Raw genomic sequence first — 22,327 nt, 5'->3', positions numbered from 1 at the left:
ACATTTTTATATCCTCCGAATTAGTTTTTATGTTTATGTAGTGAACAAAGACGCATGGAAAAGTAGTTGAGATGGGATACGATTGGGACCCGAACGCCTTATTGCTTTTACAATAGCTCTTATTCTAATGCAAGTGAGATTTCATCTTTATGTTTAAGAACTCCTGCTTGGTTCTTGGCTGCCTATAGTGATCACGAAATTAAGAAATTAATATGTCTGTGAATGAAACACAATAAATAACTAAACGAAAAGCGGAACTAAGAAGCTTTAATATTCATTTTGTAATTTGAAACGTGTCTTGAAAAAAAAAAACATAAAGATGATTCTGATGTTTTTTCTAAAATATAATGAATAAAAAAGATTGAGACGGATAAGTTTTGATTAAACAAAGAGGAAAATGAAAGGAAAAAGAAATATCACGATTTACCTTCCATTTCGAACGTAATTCTTCATACGCTAACTTTTTCCATGACCTTTTACGATAAAGCTTACAGGTTGTAGTGACAATTGAATCTAACCAATCTATATTTCACGCCAAAATATATTAATCAAAGCTTAAAGTTCCGTTTATAAGGTTGAATTTGGTTTGATGAGGTAAAAAGTTGCAATTACCATCACCTTCGTCGAGACATGAACACGATTTTCATATAAGTCGATTGACCAGTTTTGTTCGTACTTGTTTTTTTTCTGCAGAACCAAAAAAAAATATTGACCGTGAGCATTAACTAAAACGTTTAAAAGTTTATTAACTATTAATTATGTAATTTTAATTTCAACATATTAAATTTTTATTTGCAATTCTTAAAACATTTTCATTTTGTAGAAGTTTTTTTTTTTTTTTTTATAGCTTAGATGGGTGGACGAGCTCACAGCCCACCTGGTGTTAAGTGGTTACTGGAGCCCATAGACATCCACAACGTAAATGCGCCACCCACCTTGAGATACAAGTTCTAAGGTCTCAAGTATAGTAACGACGGCTGCCCCACCCTTCAAATCGAAACGCATTACTGCTTCACGGCAGAAATAGGCAGGGTGGTGGTACCCACCCGCGCGGACTCACAAGAGGTCCTACCACCAGTAAAAGTTTGTAACGGAAACGATATTAGTAATGCATATTTAAAAAAAAACTAAAATTGGTTTTTAAATAGATTTTTGTTCATGTCCATTTCCTTTTACATGTTTTTATTCCGTATTTTACTATCAAATTAACGGTATTTTGTGTAAAGCTTTCTGACTGTGTCGTAGTACTTATTTAAGTAGACATACGTGAAGACCACCTTGGAAATTGAATGTGATAGATAATAAGATAACTTGTTATGAACATTTATTTATTTTTATTTATTTCTATTAACATAGAAGGAGAAAAACAATCATAATTTGCATCTTTTTTTTTTTTATTGCTTAGATGGGTGGACGAGCTCACTGCCCACCTGGTGTTAAGTGGTTACTGGAGCCCATAGACATCTATAACGTAAATGCGCCACCCACCTTGAGATATAAGTTCTAAGGTCTCAAGTATAGCTACAACGGCTGTCCCACCCTTCAAACCGAAACGCATTACTGCTTCACGGCAGAAATAGGCAGGGTGGCGGTACCCATCCGCGCGGACTCACAAGAGATCCTACCACCAGTAATTACGCAAATTATGATTTTGCGGGTTTCATTTTTATTACACGATGTTATTCCTTCAACGTGGAAATCAATCGTAAACATTTGTTGAGTACGTAATTCATTAGAAAAATTGGTACCCGCCTGAGCTTCGAACACCGGTGCATCGCTCAACACGAATACATCGGACGTCTTATCCATTAGGCCACGACGACTTCAAAATTAATTTGCGCCTAATTGAAGCAAAAATCTGTGCTTCAATTAGGCGATAAAACCTGTATCTCAAGCAATAGTGCTCTTCGTACAGAGAATACAACAGCTTTACTTCAGATAAACAAAAATAGAAAATTACTACACAAAAATTAAACAAAAATTGAATTAAACATTAGTTTGAAAATGTTAAAATTACCTAAGGCGGGCCGTAAACTGCTTTGCACCCATCTACGCTATAAACAAATTAAATAGAACAATTCCGCATTCTATTATTATACGAGTAATATAACTAAATGTGCTTGAAATCACATAAATTTTGGGTTTAGTAACTAAATGGGCATATGAACCCAAATTAATACTTATGACACTATGTCGAAGTCTCAGTTGCATTGGAATATCGCAAGGCGTAATTGCATTATTGCTAAAATAATCAATATGACACTTCCTTTTCATGGGGTCTCACATCACGCTCTACAAACTACAAATGCTAAAAACATTATTATTTAAGAGATTTTATGACCTGGTAACTAAGACCTTTAAGTCATGTCTTATTTTACTTTATATTCTTGATTTTATGAAAAATGATAATATGGAGTGAAATGAAATGAAGATGATTAATTTGAGACATTAATCAACTGGGATGAAATTTAATGAAATGAGATGATATGGGATGAAATATAATCGCAGTAAAATGGTGGTCATTTACTGAGATTTTTTCAGTGGACTTTTTGGAGGAACCCGAGAAGTTACGTCCAGCAGCTTTGTTTCATTTTCCCACATTTGTGCACTTTCACAGATATTAAACAGTTAATAAACCACCATTATTACACATTTAAACCTGAAGAAACACTAAATAGACAAAATAAAACAAATCACACAACTTTACTCCTCGCGTTCCCGCCAAAAAGTCCATGCTAAAAACATAAATTGAAGGAGCATAGATTACAACAGTTAAAAAATTTTAGTCATGAAATCGAAGAGCTTTGAAAATATATTAGAAGGTAATTATAATATACAAACCTCTTTTCAAACAAAACTCTTAAACTAAACAAGTTAAATAGTCTATTTATTAGATAGAATTGTTTGATTCGTTGATCTTAGTGAAGAGTGAAAACATATTTCGACAACTCGAGAGGCTTTGGAGGTAATTTTAAAGTGTTGCTTGAGAGCAAATCATATCCTCTGCTCCAAATTAATCTCTGTATAACTGCGAAATCTACATCCGTTCTGAAAATCCGTTTTATAGTTTGCGAAAAAAAATAAACAGACAGACACCAAAATATAATGCTTACTTTTACAGGCATACCGGACTTGAAGTCGTCGTGGCCTAAAGGATAAGACGTCCGGTGCATTCGTGTGTAGCGATGCAACGGTGTTCGAATCCCGCAGGCGGGTACCAATTTTTCTAATGAAATACGTACTTCATAATTGCTTACGATTAACTTTCACGGTGAAGGAATAGCATCGTGTAATAAAAATCAAATCCGCAAAATTATAATTACACTATAATTAAATTATAAACACTTAACACCAGGTGGACTGCGAACTCGTCCACCCATCTAGGCAATTAACAAAAAAACCACTATTTTACTCAATATTAGTGTTTACTGGTGTCGATGCGTAAAATAAGATCACGGTTAAAGGTAAAATTAATGTAACACGATATGGTCTCCATACTCATTGAACTGTACCGTTAACTTTCAAGATATGAACTGGCAATCTTCAGTGCGTTAGAGTATAGACAATGACTCGGCTGCGCTCCTGGCATTGCTAATGTCCACGGGCGACGGTGATCACTCACCATTATATGGGCTTGATTCTCTTTGGCTTTTTATCTGGCGTTAAATTGGGAATACACCTATACACTTATTTACACGGTACATACTTTGCACGATTACATTTTAATATTATTTATAAACTAACGAATTTTGATTATTTATAAAATATATTCGAATATAGATACATATCGTTAAAACATTTTTGGGTGTCATTCTCTTGGCAACACTGATGTCAATAGCATACGACTTCCCGTATGGTGATATAAAATTCAAATTTATTAAAAAAAGGCAGGTATGTATCTATATTAATCTATAAACACTAAAAATCTAAAATCGTTAGTCCAATAGATATGAAACTTTGCATACATTGCCACTCTGACGCCAGCGAAATAAAACTGATATATTTTATTATTAAAAATGCGAGCTTATTTATTAGAACTGGATAGTTATCAATTTTTTTTTTGAGCTTTATGTAGATTGTATCAAAAAATAGCGACCAAAAGAAAAATTTAGTTATATCTATGGAGACAAAAATTAATATTTTACTTCGGTTACGACTTTACGCAATAGAGAAGGAATAATGGATGTTGCTAATTTTTTTTTTCTATGAATTAAGACACAGTATTCTTAGGTTGGTTTAAGTAAGTTTCAATAGGTAGGTTTTGAGATTTACATAAATTAATGACTGAATTGAGCCCATAGTAAGGTTTTATTTCGTTTTACCCGGCTTTTTCAGGGACCTATTGTTAATGTAAATATGAGGATAGGTATACATACTTAATTGTAGTAGTCACACACCATGTGGGCCAATAAAATAAAACAGTATTAGAACATATGTATAAATGAAAAGAATCATGCGAAAACCTTATGGGCTCTTCCTACCTATCAACTCTTAAACCAGTGTCGGCTACCACTGTCTAATCGCTAAGTGATTACCAGCTCAGTGACCTTAGCGTAAAGATCAAAATCACGTATCATAATTGATGGCAACTCAGGTGGACTTAATCGTAAGTATTTTCTTTCTATCGATTTATTGAATTCAATTTAATTTTGTCACATTTATTTTATTTTACGATAGTCTTTTAAAGGTGTGAATTTTTTTAAAAAACAAAATAAATTACTTTTCAACGTTTTCTTTTGGTATTTTTATTTTAAAAAAGTAGATCTAACCAAACAATTTTTTTTTTTTTCTAATGCGATGCCACCTCTAACGATTTTTTGTGGCTTGCTATTCCGATTAAATGTTTACAATCTTCGGAACACGAATGACACGTACTACATGGCTACCGAGTGACGTAACGTGATAGCAAAACAGTCAATATTTGATATGGAGCCATTAGCCGCGGTCTGCGATAACACAAGTTCACTAATGAAAACTGAACATTACGATAGTGTCACAGGCCCTAGTGATGTTTTATTGTAAGGAACATAGAATGCAACTGCTGACTCGAAAATTACTAGTTATACTTTTAATACTGGATAATTTTGGAATGCAAAGCATCACTTATTGTCCACCATAAACCAGATTAATGTATTAGATAACTCTTAGATGGACTCAAAAATTAAGAAAAGAGAAATAAGACTACTATAATTTATAGATTTTATAACTTTATTATACAACTATACATTTATTATTAAAACCGTATTTCAGATCTTTTTTTTATTGCCCTTGTAGGCAGACGAGCACACGGCCCATCTGATGGTGAGTGGTTACCGTCGCCCTTGGACTTCAGCAATGCCTGGGACAGAGCCAAGCCGCTACCTACCGCAAAAACGAAACGAAGTGACGACGAAAACAAATGGAAACAAAAATTAAGAGATTAACTTTTAATACTTGATTTAATGTAATATACTTTAAAATACCAAATGCCACATTGTAATAAACAGTTCACTCAACAAGTTTCGCAAATTTAATCCTCTCATGTTTTCGGAACATCCCGTTTTTTTTAATTAAAGACGAATTAATTTTGTTCAAAGAACTAACTGTGTTGAGCAAAACAGATCAAACTTTGCAAAGCCCTTGACTTTGATACCAGAAACTTGTTAAGGCGAACGATAATTTACTTGCACTGTGTCTGTCTGTATTTAATTAGAGGTCCACTCACTTCGGTGAGCGACTTTTTGTAGTTATTATGGTTTCTCGTTAAGGTCGCATCGAGGTCAATCGAAAGTCCCTTTTCCACTTGATGAATACAGAATTGTACATTGAAAATTTTAATTGGACCAAAAAAAAACCAAAACAGGATTTTCCAGATTATATTGTATTGGATTATAGACTCTAAATTAATATTTTGATTCAGCGCGAACCCATTTTAGTTCATAGGCAAAATTCATAGAAGGAAATTACTGAATTAATTAATTAACATATCTAGCAGGATATTTTAAACGTTTAACATTTATTACCACAATATTTGTTAAACTTTTTTCCGGAGCCAATGGGTGTCACAAAAGTGAATACGGTTACCCAAAACCATGATCCTCAATTCTATTGTATAACAATTACCATCTTCAAGCTAGCAAGCAGAACTGATTTGCGACAGAACTACAGAGCTACCAGTATGCTCCAATAAGAGAACGTTTACTACAAAGTAAGGGTCTTATATATTGTTTGCCGCCAAAGTGTCCGAAGGCAGTCTGGAGTATTCAAACTTCTAGATTTAAGTACTTCAGGATAATTACCTACGGCTTACAAGTCAAGAAGCAACAATAGTACGAAATCTCTACGAGGTTATCTAAACGATTAACCTTCGTTCGAAGTAGATCATGTTTCTGACAACATTTGCCCATGTCACCTTCTTCCGCAAATACAACTTTTATATACCGTAAAATGTTACAGACACTGTTTTAGCTATAAAATTTACTAGCCGTTCTCGCCCGCTTCGCTGGGCATTTAAAATTAACATTATTATTTATTTTCATTATTATTTCATTATTAGGGAGTCCAACACTCATATAAAGATTAGCCTATCCATTAAGTACATGTATTTTCTACATGGATACCAAGTTTCAAGTCAATCGGATCCATGGTTCAGTAGTTATAACGGAACATCCGTAAAAACCACTGGATTTATATATTAGTATAGATTCCACATATATAGCAGAGAAATCTGCGAATTATTATTAGAAATATACCTAGTTTGTCATCTGATGCCGATGATACTGTAACAGAAACCATTAGTATTAAAACACTTTACGATTTCAGCAAGAGTCATGCATATACAGGGTGTGTTAAAGATGCTTCCGAAATCAAAGACAGATAACAGAGCCTGTTATATTTAGCACGTAGGAACAAAAAGGATAGTCATGAGATTGCAATGGATATATAGGAAAAACCTGCTTATATCAATCAGGTAATAACGAAAAAATATGTTTTACTAATATTTTTATATTAAATACAATGTACTTAACAGAAATTTATCGAATCAATTTTAATAAAATTTCTGTTTGTTAATTATAAAGGGCGTTACCACGACGTGCCGTGGACTATCAACACTACTTAAGTAAACCTTACAACACAGTATTTTTAATAGTTTCTAGTACAAAAAAATGCAATATTATAATTCGTGATACCTTATCAGCTTACGTTATGTACGCCTCAGATACTAAAATATTATTGTTTGCATATTTAATTATCATTATGGGCTCAGTGATGTTGAATAAGATGTTGCAGCGAGTGGCAAAGACTGGCAAAGAGCAGGTACGCATGGAGATTTCGGGAGTTGGTTTCCAAGATTTTTTTCGGGTCACCGAGCCACTGTAATGAGTATTTAATTTTAAATTAGTAATACGAAACGTTGCAGCTACAAATATGTCTAGGCTGGACAAAAAAAGCTTCGACTTCATGTAGATAAATATTCTATGTTTAAAGCGGACAGGATTACTTTTTTTTACCTAAGCTGATAGCCTAGAGAGGCTATTCCAGCGTAACCTTAACTAGTAGGTGAGCTCACGGGGCTCAAACCGGAGTGATGCTAACACTGACCCTAGCAAGAGCAGTGCTTCGCAGAATCTAGCACCGTATCGGAAACGCGACCCACTGAGAAGATCAGGTGAGAAACTCAGTGGGCTGTGTCTATGGGTTAATTCGCTCGTCGAGCCCTTCGTCGCAAGCGACGGGTTCGACGAAGACGGTGACCGGTGCTTGTGGTATTACCAAATACATATACTTTAAATTTATATATTAATACGTGAAGCAAAAACTTTGTACCCCTTTTTATGAAAATTGCGCGGGCGGAGGAGTATGAAATTTCCTACACTTATAGATAATATAGAGAAGGAGTGCAGAGTGCATTTTTTTAATTAAGCATAAAAATACATTAAGTCATTAAAAAAAAACATTACACACACTACCATGTATTTGAGACAACACATACATATAAAATACTCTTTGTTTATTGTCAATTGTCAAACAACATATTGTTTGTCTTTAATATTGTTTACCTATAGTGTAGTTTTGGCAAAATCTGTGATTATATTATAGAAGTATAATAGTGTTTGACAATAGAACCATAATAATGTTTAAACTTATAATTTCAATTAATGATAGTCGAATTTCAAGTACTCTGGGGTCACAAGTAAACTCTAAATGTGAAAAAAAAAAACTATTTACTGAACATGTTTGTTTGCTTAGTGCTACACTAGCAAATGACAATCCAAGATAGATAGATGCGTTTGCCTGTGGAAATGTTTCGTATGATGCGTTTGAGTGACAAGCTCGTATTGTGATGGATGAGCTGTTATCAGCAGAGATAACCTTCCAGTCCCTGTGCCTCACATAGTGAAAGTGAATTAATTCAACAGAGTATTGCTATTACTGACAGCAGAAGCGTAATAACGAGATTACTTTTTTTACAAATCGAGATTCGTATTTAGAATATTATGTATTCGAATATTACATTATGGTCGTTACTTGACGTGTTTTGGCGGTAGTTTCATTCTTTTTTTAAATTTTTATACATTGATAAACTGATATATAAACTAGATTCGTTTAGAATTATACTTTTTCTCATGATAAATGACATGACCCGGGCGAAGCCGGATATAGCTGATAAAATAATATGACAATAAGTTTGATGGTTCATTATCTTATATACAATAGCTCTATATATATCACCTAGTATTTTATTGACCGGAGAGTGTCATAAGTAATTCTATCTCGGAAAAATAAAACGTGTCTGTTCTACCTGATAATGTTGTTTTAAAATAAGTTTAACACATAATTGGCAATGAACACCATAATTTTGATTTACTTTATTAACTCTACACTTTGCTCTATATTGGTACTTTGATAATTACGTAGAGCAAAGTGTAGAGTTGATGATACGTTGATGAGATTGATACTTTGATAATTGTGTAGTTCGAAAATATACCATCCAAAAGTTAAGCTTAATTGAATATAAAGTCTTTAAAAATCTTATTTATAAATACTAATAAATTATGTAAATTCATGACCAGTAAGTAGCTCCAGCATCCAGTTTCTACCTCAAAACTAGCAAGCGTTCCGACTTGAAGAATGGGATATCCCAACAAATAATTCGGACCTTCATCGTAAATAGCGCCGATATGTTTTTTTTATTGCTTAGATGGGTGGACAAGCTCACAGCCCAACTGATGTTAAGTGTTAACTAGAGCCCATAGACATCTACAACGTAAATGCGCCACCCACCTTGAGATATAAGTTCTAAGGTCTCAGTATAGTTACAACGGCTGCCCCTCCCTTCAAACCGAAACGCATTACTGCTTCGCGACAGAAATAGGCAGGGCGGTGGTACCTATCCATTCGGACTCACAAGAGGTTCTACCACCAGTAACTACGCAAATTAGAATTTTGCGGGTTTGATTTTTATTACACGGTGTTATTCCTTCACCGTGGAAGTCAATCGTGAACATTTGTTAAGTACATATTTCATTACAAAAATTGGTACCCGCCTGAGGGATTCGAACACCGTTGCATCGCTAGATACGAATGCACCGGACGTCTTATCCTTTAGGCCACGACGACTACCACCAGTAATTACGCAAATTATAATTTTGCGGGTTTGATTTTTAAGATATTTTATGCGATATTTAAGAATCTGTCGTAGGGCATTGATGTCAAATCGATTTGAAAAAAAAAAACACTATTAGTACCTAAATCATTTCAAGATGTTCCAAAACATACATATTTTGTTCATTTAAAAAATATCCTTTTTTAAATGAACAATAGCTACTAAACGAGATAGTTCGCATTACCTTCGATCAATAATAGTACTAGATTAAGGATCAGGAACAAAAATAAGACGCTCCAGTGGCCACGTTTGCAGACACGAAAACATCTTCATTTCTTAGAAAAAAGTTTAATAATGTTAACGACTTCAGTTTATTATAAACCTTAATACTTAAACATAAAGTTTAATTACCATTGCAAAATATATGTATTTAGGTCCTTTCGTCAGAAAAAGAATATTATGGAATAAATTTAAAATGTCACTTGAACATAAAAAGTCATCAGTACAAAAATATTTATTCTAAAATGATACTTAAAGCCTAATTTATAAGGTTAAAAATATTTGTTTAAAATTTCGTGCTTATTGTATTGTGGAACTAGATGTAGTTCTTGGTATTACATTTCAATGCTCAGAACACAGTAAGTATTGAAAGACATAGAGTTGCAGAATATACATATTTGTTTTAGGTTTGTTTTGTATGGTCGCAACTATTTTTGACCGATTCAAAAAAGTAGTAGATAATATTTTACATTGCCGCTATTACAACAAATAGGTGATAAAAAATAAAATTGAATAAAGTAAAAAAAATATGAAAGGAAACACGAAACATGTTTTCCACGTATTCTTTATACAGAAGTAATTAAAACAATAATGTAGGTTTAATTACCTTTAAACGGATTCAGTTTGTTATAAAGCTGTCTTTTAGAAGTCATTTTTATATGAGCCGTTTCTTTTTTACAAATATAATGTAATCTTATATCAATGATTTTTTCTATAATCAGTTTAATTTAGGCTTATTTTATGGCTGTGTTCGTTTCCCCCAGAAAACAAATCCTTTTCAGCATATACGCTTAAAATATTTACACATACATATAAAGTTTTTTTAATACTTTTTTGCATTGATTTGCCACCACCATTGAACAATTCTAGAATTTTTATAAGGGTTCAATATTTCTTCTCCTCTTTCTTTCGCGACAATATATATCCATTGCGCACAGCGACAAGGGGCTACTAGGAAATCTACAAACAAAAATAACATTATAAAATAACAAAACTACTCTATGCATTCCCTGTCCAAGAATAGGTGATGTTTGTTACAATAGTTGGTGCCTTGTTGCAAACATTGGCCAAACAGTTACAATATTCGAAAATTGTGTTTTATTTACAATATAATTGTGTTTATTATTTTATGAAAAACACTTAATAATATAAATTTACCAAAAAAAGATATTCCTTCCAAAACCTTGGTGTTACGGTGGTTTTTTACTCAGTTTTTGAACGCGCATTGCAGCGTTTTGACGTCTTAGTGTTGGCTATGATTGGACCATACTAATTTGAAATAAGACCACAAATTTATTTGTGGTCTTATTTTTCGGGCCGTTTTTGAAGCGCTAATCGCGAATCTAGTAGTATTATTGATCGAAGCGCATTACGTAACAAACTCGTGACTCTTATTACGAAGAGCCCAATCAATAAAACGTAATATGTTCTATAGTGTATATTTCACAAATATGGACCTTCGTTACGTTATCATAAGTCACATTTAATATTACAGCTCCGAACAAAGCGCTACTGTGTCATATTAACACGTTTTTTTCTAGTTTCATCTTAAGTTATCACTTTATTTAGAGTCTCAATTGATCCATTTAATTCAATTACTATGTGGTGGAAAACATGTAAACGTCATTAATTTTGCATCATAGGTTCCAATTAAATATTAAGAGCAAATTTTCAAAGCTAAATAAAAATGAGTAATATTTGATATCGAATTCATAAAATGTATTATTGAATGAAACTCGTCCTAAAACAAGTCTTTGATAAAGCAACCACATCCACTGTTGAGTGCGCTGAAACATACCTATACCTGAAGCGAACGAATAAATTTGAATACATCAATACGCACATTTAGTCAATACTAATTATAATAAAATGCAAAACATAAAATAAATATTTACTCAGTAGTAAGTCGGCTATAAACTGTGAGAATATTAATAAGATAAGAAAAAAAAAGAAAAAGAAAAACAAGAAGACAGTTGAACACGCACGTCAAGAACCCACAGGCCGGGCTCTGGCGACCACACTTGCAAAAAAAAAAAAAGACGTTTTACGCACACACGTACACATGTAAAGACATTGCAGATGTGCTCACACGCGTTGTTACGGCAACAACCTACCGACTCGTCTTCATCCGTACTGGGTAGCTTTACTTTAAGCAGGTTAGCTACTTTTTTTTTTCTCAACGTTTATCACTAGACCAAGACGTGTTTCAGACACCTCAACTCGAAGCGAGGTTTCGTTCGAATTATATAGTTTCTTTGCAATTCAAAACGGAAGCAACCGCATAAACGCAGTGCGTGTCGAAGTAATTTCTAAATTCGATATATCTATACATATAAATAAAATTAGAGTGTCTGTTTGTAGTATTGAAATAACCGCTTTTTACTACATGCATATTATGAATATATATACATTCACCAAAATAACATTTTTTACAATTTTTCTCTGTCTGTCTGTTTGTTCCGGCTAATCTCTGGAACGGCTGGACCGATTTTGATGAGACTTTCACTAATAGGTAGCTGATGATATAAGGAGTAACTCAGGCTACTTTTTTAGACTAGCTTCGCCCCGCAGCGTCACCCGCGGTACGACAATAACCGCGGGTAACATCGCGGGTCTCAATTATCAATAATAAAATTTAATGTTTCCGAAGCGAAGCGAGGACGGGTCGCTAGTTTAAAATATTAACTGGTGGTGTATTTAAGCTTGACATGTCATTAGAATTCCATAAATCCCTAATCCTTTCCGGATTAAATTTCATATTCTTCAGTCGCGGAGATAGTTATGCTGCAATTTATTTAGAATAATTTTAGTCTTTTCACGTCCACGGCACGCAGAACCTGTGCAATTAAACCTTTATTATCCCTAAGACTCTCCGTCTGAGTTGTAACTCGTTTTTAATTACATTTTAAGTACACAACTACTTAGATTATTCAGAAGTAGTTACCCGACAATGCTCTCTATCATTTCACGAGACGTCATTACAATTAATATTGTCGAGTGCGCGATAAATTGTACTAAAGATATTGTTAATATTTTAACAGTTTCCTACGTAAAAACTTGTTGAAATCTAAAACAAAAAGTACATTAACGATTTGGCAAAACTTTTGTAAATTTCGAAATCAAAAACTTATGACAACTGATTTAATAACACTAATCTGAAACACATTCAAATTTTTTTATTATTATATTACATTATTTTGAATTCGCCGTCTGTGTAACAGCTTATAATAATAATAAAGCAGTCGTTCATTAATTTTATTGTCTTGCAGAACAACAATTCTCGTTGATACGTAACGTAAGTGGAACCTGTTTTGTAAATTTTTATGTAAAATGTCATAAATGAAGGTCAACATAGCGAAGAACAGACAATAAACTAAACTACTTCTGAATTTCTGATGTATGTTCGAAGTTTGAATATTTTCTATGAATGCCCAAACTAAGTTTACTTGTATATTGTAGATACTTAACAATTAGACTAATTTATAACTGCATCTTAAACAAAACAGGGCACAATACAAATCAAATGAAGAACGCCTTGCAATGATAGTATAATCCAAAGTGCTTACTTCCATTTTGAACTTACGGTTAACTCTTATTTTTAGCTTTTTCTCTCTTCACTACTGGTGGTAGGACCTGTTGTGAGTCCGCGCGGGTAGGTACCACCGCCCTGCCTATTTCTGCCGTGAAGCAGTAATGCGTTTCGGTTTGAAGGGTGGGGCAGCCGTTGTAACTATACTGAGACCTTACAACTTATATCTCAAGGTGGGTGGCGCATTTACGTTGTAGATGTCTATGGGCTTCAGTAACCACTTAACATCAGGTGGGCTGTGAGCTCGTCCACCCATCTAAGCGATAAAAAAAAAAAAAATTAGAAGGTTATTATTATCTAATTTGGTTGATTTTCGAAATTTGCGACACTCGACATAATTACCTGGCGTCAATTAAATTATAATCGTTCCATTTTGTATAATAAAATAATATTTCTTTTACATGGGACTGTACGGCTAGTTGTTGTCAGCGGAATGTATTTATTATTCATGCTGTTATTTAATTTGGTGTATAGTTTAGGCGGATTCCAGTCCGGAACGAGAAAGATCACTAAAAGTCGTGTGACGCGCTAAATCTGCCAATAACAATACTAAAAGACCACGTCAATTCTGTTCAGAATTAAAAGACACGGAACATTGTTTTATGAAAATTCGGCTTAACTCTCTGGACATAGTCTATAGCTTGGCAAGCCAAACTAGGAATAACTGGATGGAATTGGAACTTAAAGGCAGTAAGGATACTACGAATAATCAGGAAATTATAAAATCGGTTCGAGGTCGCAAACCCGTAGTCTAATAAACAGTTGCTGAGAGAGTTACGAAGGAAATGAAACGAAACGAGGGAAAATACTTTGATTTAAAATTATGGAAGATGTTTATCGAGTACAAAGTTTTAAATCAAAGAATTCAATGTAAAAAACACTGAAGCTATGAAAAGGGAAATAGCAATCAGTAGATAATAAGATGACTAGCTAATATTCAATTCAACCATCACCAAACCGGGTCCAACTAAATACGCTACTAAAATTATAGTAATTAAATTGCCTAATAAACTATCTATACTACGTAGCGATGCACCGGTGTTCGAGTCCCGCAGGTGGATACCAATTTTTCTAATGAAATACGTATGTACTTAACAAATGTTCACGATTAACTTCCACGATTAAGGAATAGCATCGTGTAATAAAATCAAACCCACAAAATTATAATTTGTGTAATTACTGGTGGTAAGACGTCTTGTGGGTCCGCACGGGTAGGTACCACCACTCTGCCTATTTCTGCCGTGAAGCAGTAATGCGTTTCGGTTTGAAGGGTGGAGCAGCCGTTACAACTACTCTGAGACCTTAAAACACATGTGGGTGGCGGCATTTACATTGTAGATGTCTATGGGCTCCAGTAACTACTTAACACCAGGCGGGCTGTGAGCTCGTCCATCCATCTAAGCCATAAAAAAAACATCCAGGACGTGCTTTAGTGAAATTTGTAGTCATGAAACTTACATTGGAATGCTATGGAGAATTAACATAAAAAGAGCATTGCATTTACCAATAGCGGCCCGAGAGTTGTAGGGCAGGTCATGGCTGAATGCGTAAACTCTAACGGATGTACAACCGATAGCACTATCACTATTTGAGCTTGCTTGCTGTTATTTAATAGATTTGTTTACTAATTTCTCGTTTAAATTGCAAAATGAATGTTTAAACAAATCATAATTCTTAGGGTCAGTGATTGTGTACGCTGCGTACAAGTATATTGAGGGGTGAAAGGTTTAAGCGATATTTCTCTTTGTAACTAAAAGCCCGTTTTATTTAGCATCAACAATTCGATGTTTAAATTGAATTACAATCAAGTTTATCCTATTGATATAGTTGAAGAAGTTTTTTGTTGTGATTTTTTTTATTCAAACTTTTAATTTTTAAAAGGTTCTCCTGTAATATTGCAAAAATACCGCTTAAACAAGGTAGGCTTTCATCCCTTGATATATTTAATTGTAAAATGGGCGTCACAACAAATTTTTTTATTCATTTTTGTTTCATATATAGTTTGAAGTACCAGGCTAACAGCGGATCGTGGCGGTGTCGCGTTACGCGGTGGCTGTTGACACCAGCGCCTGATTAATATTTATGATACGGCTGAGCATCTCGCATGGCCGGTTCGCTCACTCGATGCGAATTATCTCCGTCCTGCTCCTGCTTACATACATCTTGTATGTCAGATAGAGCGCATTCATACAGTACGGCAACTATTTTTTTCATCACTTGAATACGAGTACGAACGAGAATCCCAAATCTTAGTCTTCATTGTAAATTCGTTTTACGCTACTGCTTCTTTCAGATGGACTCTTATCGGCCGCGAAATGTGATAAGTAATCGTTGATACGGTGTTTTTGAGTACTTATTACGTCGAAATTTATCGCCAATTTATTGTCATTTTACTCAATGTTGCAAATTCATTAAGACTTTTTTTTGTCTCGCGCACACGGTACGTAGGCAAATGAGCTGTTTACTTTCATGCCCGCCAAGTTTCTTGATTACGAATCTAAAGTAGTATGTGGAACGCGGCGTGGGTCCGCCGCTCCGAACCTGACCGTATCGAGGTATTGCAACCGGACAGGCCAGACTTCTGCTAAAAAAACTGCAATCGACATACAGGAAAATTGTGCCCCAGAAACTACGCTCAATTTTAAATCAGAATCAAGAAACTAATTGTCGAACAAATACATGCTATACTCAGAATTAATATTCGGTCGGATTGTCCCAATGGTCTTATGTTTTGTTATTACTCTGAATTACTCATTTGATCATTTCATTAGTCATTTCAACAACCTCGCTTGTTGTTAATTGAAACGCATCCAAAAGTCTCGGGCTGATCTCTCGAGTGAATTATAGAGTCGCCCGACAAAAGCAATCTAATACGTTTATCAATTTTCTACTCATTTGTATATTTAAAAAAAAAGACTTTAGTAACCCTATTTTGCCAAAGAGTAACGTCTTGTTTCCTGTGGGATTAATTCATAATACTAGAATTGCTATAATTGAGCTTGTAGTCCCATTATCATTGTTTGTCTGGATGTTTTTCGAGAGATCGCGCGCCTCCATCGCCGGCCGGCGTTCGCGACTTCGGTCCAAGGTCACGTTATCGTGCTATCGCCAGTTCTCCCCGCTCCAAGGTCAGCGACATGTATTTTCCCGTACACAGTACCAACCGGGATCACTATCCTTCTAATAATTGACATAAAAGCGAGTCCTTCTTACTACAGGAACTGGGCAATCTGGACCGTCGCGCGCCGAGTCTTTATTGTTAATTTGCGAACGCCAGTAGAACATTGAGCGGACGTGCACTCTCGCTTTTAAGCAGCCAGACCGCGGTATAGGTGCTATCAAATCAAATTAGCTGCGTGTTTACATTTTATAAATAGAGCGCGTTCACGTGGCGCCGAAACGAGATAAGCGTCCGTCGACTCGACGAGATCACTCACCGTGGGCTGTTAACATCCTCCGCGGCGGGGCACGGGATCTTCTAAGACACTGACACTGGTGCGGGATAAGTAAGCACTCACTAACGGCGCACTATGTTCAGAGGCACACGCGAGGACTGCACAGCGCGACACCCACGACTAGAATGCGGGCGAGACGGCAGGTCGCGGGGCGCGGGGGGTGACCGGCGGCGACACACAGCTCATACGAAGGCGCGGCGATGAGGACTGCGGCCGAGTGCGAGAGGTCTCCCCTCTATTGGTCGGCGGAGAGATGACGTCACGCGGGGCAACCAATAATACAGCCGCACATAGTTCGTGATTACGACCGCAAGAGGCGCTGCAGTAGAGGAAGTCGTCCGCCCTACAGAGCTTTCTTCTTCAGCCAGGGCGTGTGCTTTTGCAGGCGGATGTAACTTAATAAACTCCCTGAAGAACAATTTTTATGTTTGGCTTAATTTTTTTTCTTTTTTGTAATTTTGTATGAAAACGAACGTTTTTATTACGATTAAGTTAATCCAATTTTTAATTGTAATAATAAATAATAGGTAACAAGAACTGTAGAACATTACAACAACAAATCTATTCAATAACCAAAATTATGGCAAAAATTCTAAAAAAAATATATAAAATATGGACCACAGAAACAAAAAGTAGACACATACGTTATGCAGTTCGAATATGGAAATTCGATAAAGATTTTTTGTGGCTGGTTTAAAAGTTCCAATAAACTGATAAATTAAAGCTTACTTAAAAATATTACTTAAAATAAAATTTAAATTCGATAAATAATAAGCCCCTACCTACAGATATTCGTTTTCACGGGATCTAATTTTTTTCTCTATTACCCAGGAGTTTTCAAGGAAATTGCACCCACGTTTTCTAACGAATCTTAAAAATAAATATACCTAATTGCGACGTGATCAATTCTAGACTTTTCTTTTTAAAAAAAACGTGATTCACCAAAGAAATTCATGATGAAAATTCCTTCAAGCTAATTTAAAAACCCAAAATTATTGAATTGCGTAATTGCGGATTATTGTTTTATCAGCCAGAATAGCACTGTCTTGTTTATCTTCTTCTTCTTCTTCTTCGTCGCTTTCTTCATTGCTAAAGGTAGTGTCCCTGTTTATCACTGTTGCTGTGAAAACTTGCTTTTCAGTTTTAAAGGTGGGTTCGTCTAAATACAATATTAATGGGATTTTAACCTGTTTCTACAAAATGGACGGTAATGTTCTTCAGTAAGACCATGAGGTAGGACGTAAGTACATAATAATATTATGTCAATCGGTCAATCTAAGACAAAAGTTGAACTCTATTATTTGATTAATTTAGAATACTATCGAACTGTTTATTGGTACAACTTGGTACAGTGATCTTTATCGAAATTATTTCTTTATTAAAGAAACAACTGTGCAATTTGATTTAAGATTTAATGGTAGAAAAGCCAGTACTTACTCTAATTTTACTGAAAATTTGAATTCATTGATAGTTCATAATCTTAATCCATATTTATTTAATTCGTTGAGATAGGTTTGAAATATTCATTTTATTAATGTCTACAAAATTTATCGTACGCATTAAATGGAAGCGCATGATTATCTCAAGACAGTCGTAGGCAGGACTGTGTATGCTTGCTTTTTACATAAAAAACAATGAATAAATTTCTTAATTAGATGACAGGCTACACTATAGCCAATAAACAATAGCTTCGTAAATACAATATAAATTCTGCTCGAGTCTTGAATGAAATAAGTTTTGTGATTCGCAAAATTAAACAGAATAGGGATACAAAGTTTGTTACCAAACTTTTTGGTAACAAATTATTCGGTTTAAGCACGTTTTTGTTTTATTGCTTTTGACAATGTAGTAGCTATAGGTTTCTGAGAGAGTAATAAATTATGTGGATAGTATTTATTATTAGTCGCGATTCATAGTTCCCTTCTCATTTTTTTTCGATCGGTTGAAGTTAGTATACTCATTAATGTGTGGTCAGATACAGCAAAATTATTTATATTTTATTTGTTAAAGTTTTGCATTATATTGTAAATGCCTTGAGCTATTTCTATGTTTAAAGAATGAACTCATTCCAAGAAAGAATAGCCAATTTGTATAATGACAATACACCAAATGATGTTCGAACAGATTACGAAAAAAAAATATTAATGTGCAAAATAAATCTGGAATGATTAGTTAGTTATATTGTGAAAGAATAGTCAATTTGTATACGGGCAATACACTAAATGATGTTCGAACCGATTCGGAAAAAACGAATTAATGGGCAAAATAAATCTGGAATGATTATTTATATTGTAATTTGATTTTTTTACATAGACGGTCACCATCTACGTAAAAAAATAAAAAAAAAATTTCAAGAATTCTGCGCACATTTATAATGAAGTGGAGGAGAAAATCGGTAAGAGACAAATTTGATCTAAAGTCATTACTTTTGTCTTATAACTTTTGACGTTTTTGTAAGCCGATTAATCGAAATTATAATCATGTGCTTGATGATCATAATAGGAGTGGGGTTAAAGTATGGAATTGTCAATTTAATGTAGTAGCTACTACTGTAAATTAGACTTTTAATTCTAATGTAAACGATTTAATTTGCATATTCCAAGATTCAGGATTATAAATAATAAATAATAAATATTTACTAACAATCACGCCACGTTAACCGGCCCCGTGATAAGTTCGTAAAGAACTTGTGTTACAGGTACCAGATAACGGATATAAATGTAAGATTTTTATTATACACATACATATATTTAATATACATCCATAACCCTGGAAAATACATTTATATTTATCATACAAATATCTTCCCTTGGCGGGATTCGAACCCGCGACCCCCTTGTGTAGTGACCATGTCACTTACCACTACACCAGACGGCCGTTAAATTAGATTAGATAAATACTTTTTAAATATAAAACTACCTTTAATATTTAAACTGAAACTTTTTGGTAATTGAATTTTTTATTTATTGTAGTTGTTGTTTAATTCAGGGTTTCTACGAAAAGTTTAGTTTGAAGTCATTGTGGCCTAAATTAATAAGACTTTATTTAAAAAAAAAATTATTGCCCTTGTAAGCAGACGAGTATACGGCTCACCTGATGGTGAGTGGTTACTGTCGCCCATGGAATACTCTCCACGAGCCTCGTATGAAGAAAGACATGTCATAGCGCTCTGGAAACAATATAATATAACAATATATACAAATGATGTATATAATAATACTAGAGGTCCCGCAGTAGTCGAAATTCGACTATAATTCTACGAATAAATCTACGAATAATGTATTTTTAAAAAAAAAATTAGCATTGTGCACTTCTTCTCTGTATTCTCAATAAGTGTGGAAAATTTCATACTCCTCCGTCCGCGCAATTTTCGTAAAAAGTTTTTGCTTCACGTATTAATATTTAGATACATATATATTTCGATATAAATATGATTTACAAATCAGCTGAATCGAGTCATAATTTGTAAAGCCGCTGTTTCGGAACAAACAAGCTTAGAAGCTTTTCTAAACGATTGCTCTTAAAGATTCAATCAGTGAGCCTTAATTAAATGATTAATATAATTTAATAATTTGAATAGGTTCCGGCTAATATTTTAGTATATACTTATTTAAAGTAAATAAATTAATCTTATACCTTTAAACGAGCAATTCTTGTATATTAATATATACATAATCTGAATCTCGGAAACGGCTCCAACGATTTTCATAAAATTTAGTATCCCCTGTATTTCGGGGGCGATAAATCGATCTAGCTACAATTTATTTTCAGAAAATGTTGTTTTAGTCGTGTTTTCAATAATCCTCTTCCACGCATCTATTGGCGAATAATAATACTATTTTTAAAGACACAATAATACTAAAGCTATTTCAGCAGATGGCGTTGTTAAGACTCCCGAAAAAAAAATACCGCTCATCGTCTAGTATTAGATTAATTGCGAAGATGAGTGAACGAGCGAGACATAATAACGAGAATGCCTTAAAACTCGGCGTCGTCCAAGTCTCATTTGTAATGTTAGAATAGTTTACCCACACTTCAAGTCCGGAAGGTGTGACTGCTTCGCAGCAGAAATATGCAGAACGGTGGCAACTATCCACGGGATTATAATACGACCACATGTCAAAGATGATGATGACGAAGATGGAACAATCGAGATTACGGAATACCGGAAGTTGAATGATTAATATCACACATGCATAGCGTGATTGTTGCTATCAATAATAATATTTTTTGCAAATTTTAAAAAATGACAAAACTTCATAGCATTCTGAAAACTTCTTGGAGGGAAGTTGATTGTAGAGTAAGATGAATCGTGGCAAAAATGTTTATCGGGGTTGTAGTTTTGCTCCGGTGGATGACGGCGCAAAGTTAGAACAAAAAAGACAAGAACTACTCAAGTAATTTATGGTACAAAAAATAAAACTTGATAATATTTAATAATTTTTTTATGTTTACACTTGAACGAATTCACCATTCACCTGGTGGTGTTTACCGGAGCCTATAGAAGACAGTAACGTAAATGCCGCCACCCATCTTGAAACACGAGTTCTGTAGAAAGTGTATTGTAATTTGTGTCATTCTATTTTTCTATAATAGTATGTATATTAAAAAAGTCATGTCATATTATACCGTGTGGATCTCTGATGATACATGATGTCATTTAATGCGAAAATCATCCCAAAATCTAGACAGACTAATTCTCGTATAATTTACTTACGTTACTGGTTTAATAATCTTATTTAAGTGACTTATGTTTTCACCGGAAAGTTTGAAAGATATGGATAATATGATTAAGTCTCCAACAACAATTCACACAAAGTTCGTCAGGGCTGAAAGACGACCATGCGAAATACCGCGAGAGATTTAAACGGCTCTGTCGTATGGAACCAAACACACCATGACAGCCACAAAATATCTATACCAAAAATGGCCATGTCAAATCTGATGATTAGATATTAACAAAAAAAAAAAAAAAAACTCTTTAATATAGAAAACGCTAAGTATAAAGCAGAGTAAGTATAAGAAACTGTCATGAAAGGTGAGTATCAATTATAATTACTTTTTTTTTTGCTTTATCTGAACGCAACCCCCTTTTAGTTAAGGTAGCGTTTACACTCGCAACGCCAATTACTTTAAGATATGAGGTCAATGATTCCATTGCATTTGTAATGCCACTTTCTATGCGAGCTAATAATACGCCTTAGAACAAGATCACAAGCTATGCGGGCTTCATTTTGTTAGACGATTTCACAAGTTCGCCGAATTTCTTGCCTGAATTAGGTTTTTTTTTTATACCCCTTGTAGGCAGACGAGCATACGGCCCACCTGATGGTGAGTGGTTACCGTCGCCCATGGACTTCAGCAATGCCAGGGGCAGAACCAAGCCGCTGCCTACGGCTTAATACTCTCCACAAGCCA

General features: G+C 34.4%; 1 protein-coding gene across 1 annotated transcript in view; it reads right to left on the bottom strand.

Moving 5' to 3' along the window:
- The window catches only part of Mef2 (myocyte enhancing factor 2), a gene marked incomplete at its 5' end in the record, with an annotated part of 86,757 nt that extends 69,615 nt beyond the window's left edge, over nucleotides 1-17,142 (bottom strand). The window contains 1 exon segment of the mRNA NM_001043440.1: nucleotides 16,892-17,142.
- Between the last annotated feature and the right edge of the window lie 5,185 nt (nucleotides 17,143-22,327).

The sequence above is a fragment of the Bombyx mori genome, chromosome 5 (assembly GCF_030269925.1).
Source record: "Bombyx mori chromosome 5, ASM3026992v2".
Classification (NCBI taxonomy): Eukaryota; Metazoa; Arthropoda; class Insecta; order Lepidoptera; family Bombycidae; genus Bombyx; species Bombyx mori.
Note: the sequence above shows the minus strand (reverse complement) of the source record. Positions and strands in the feature narration are given on the sequence as shown.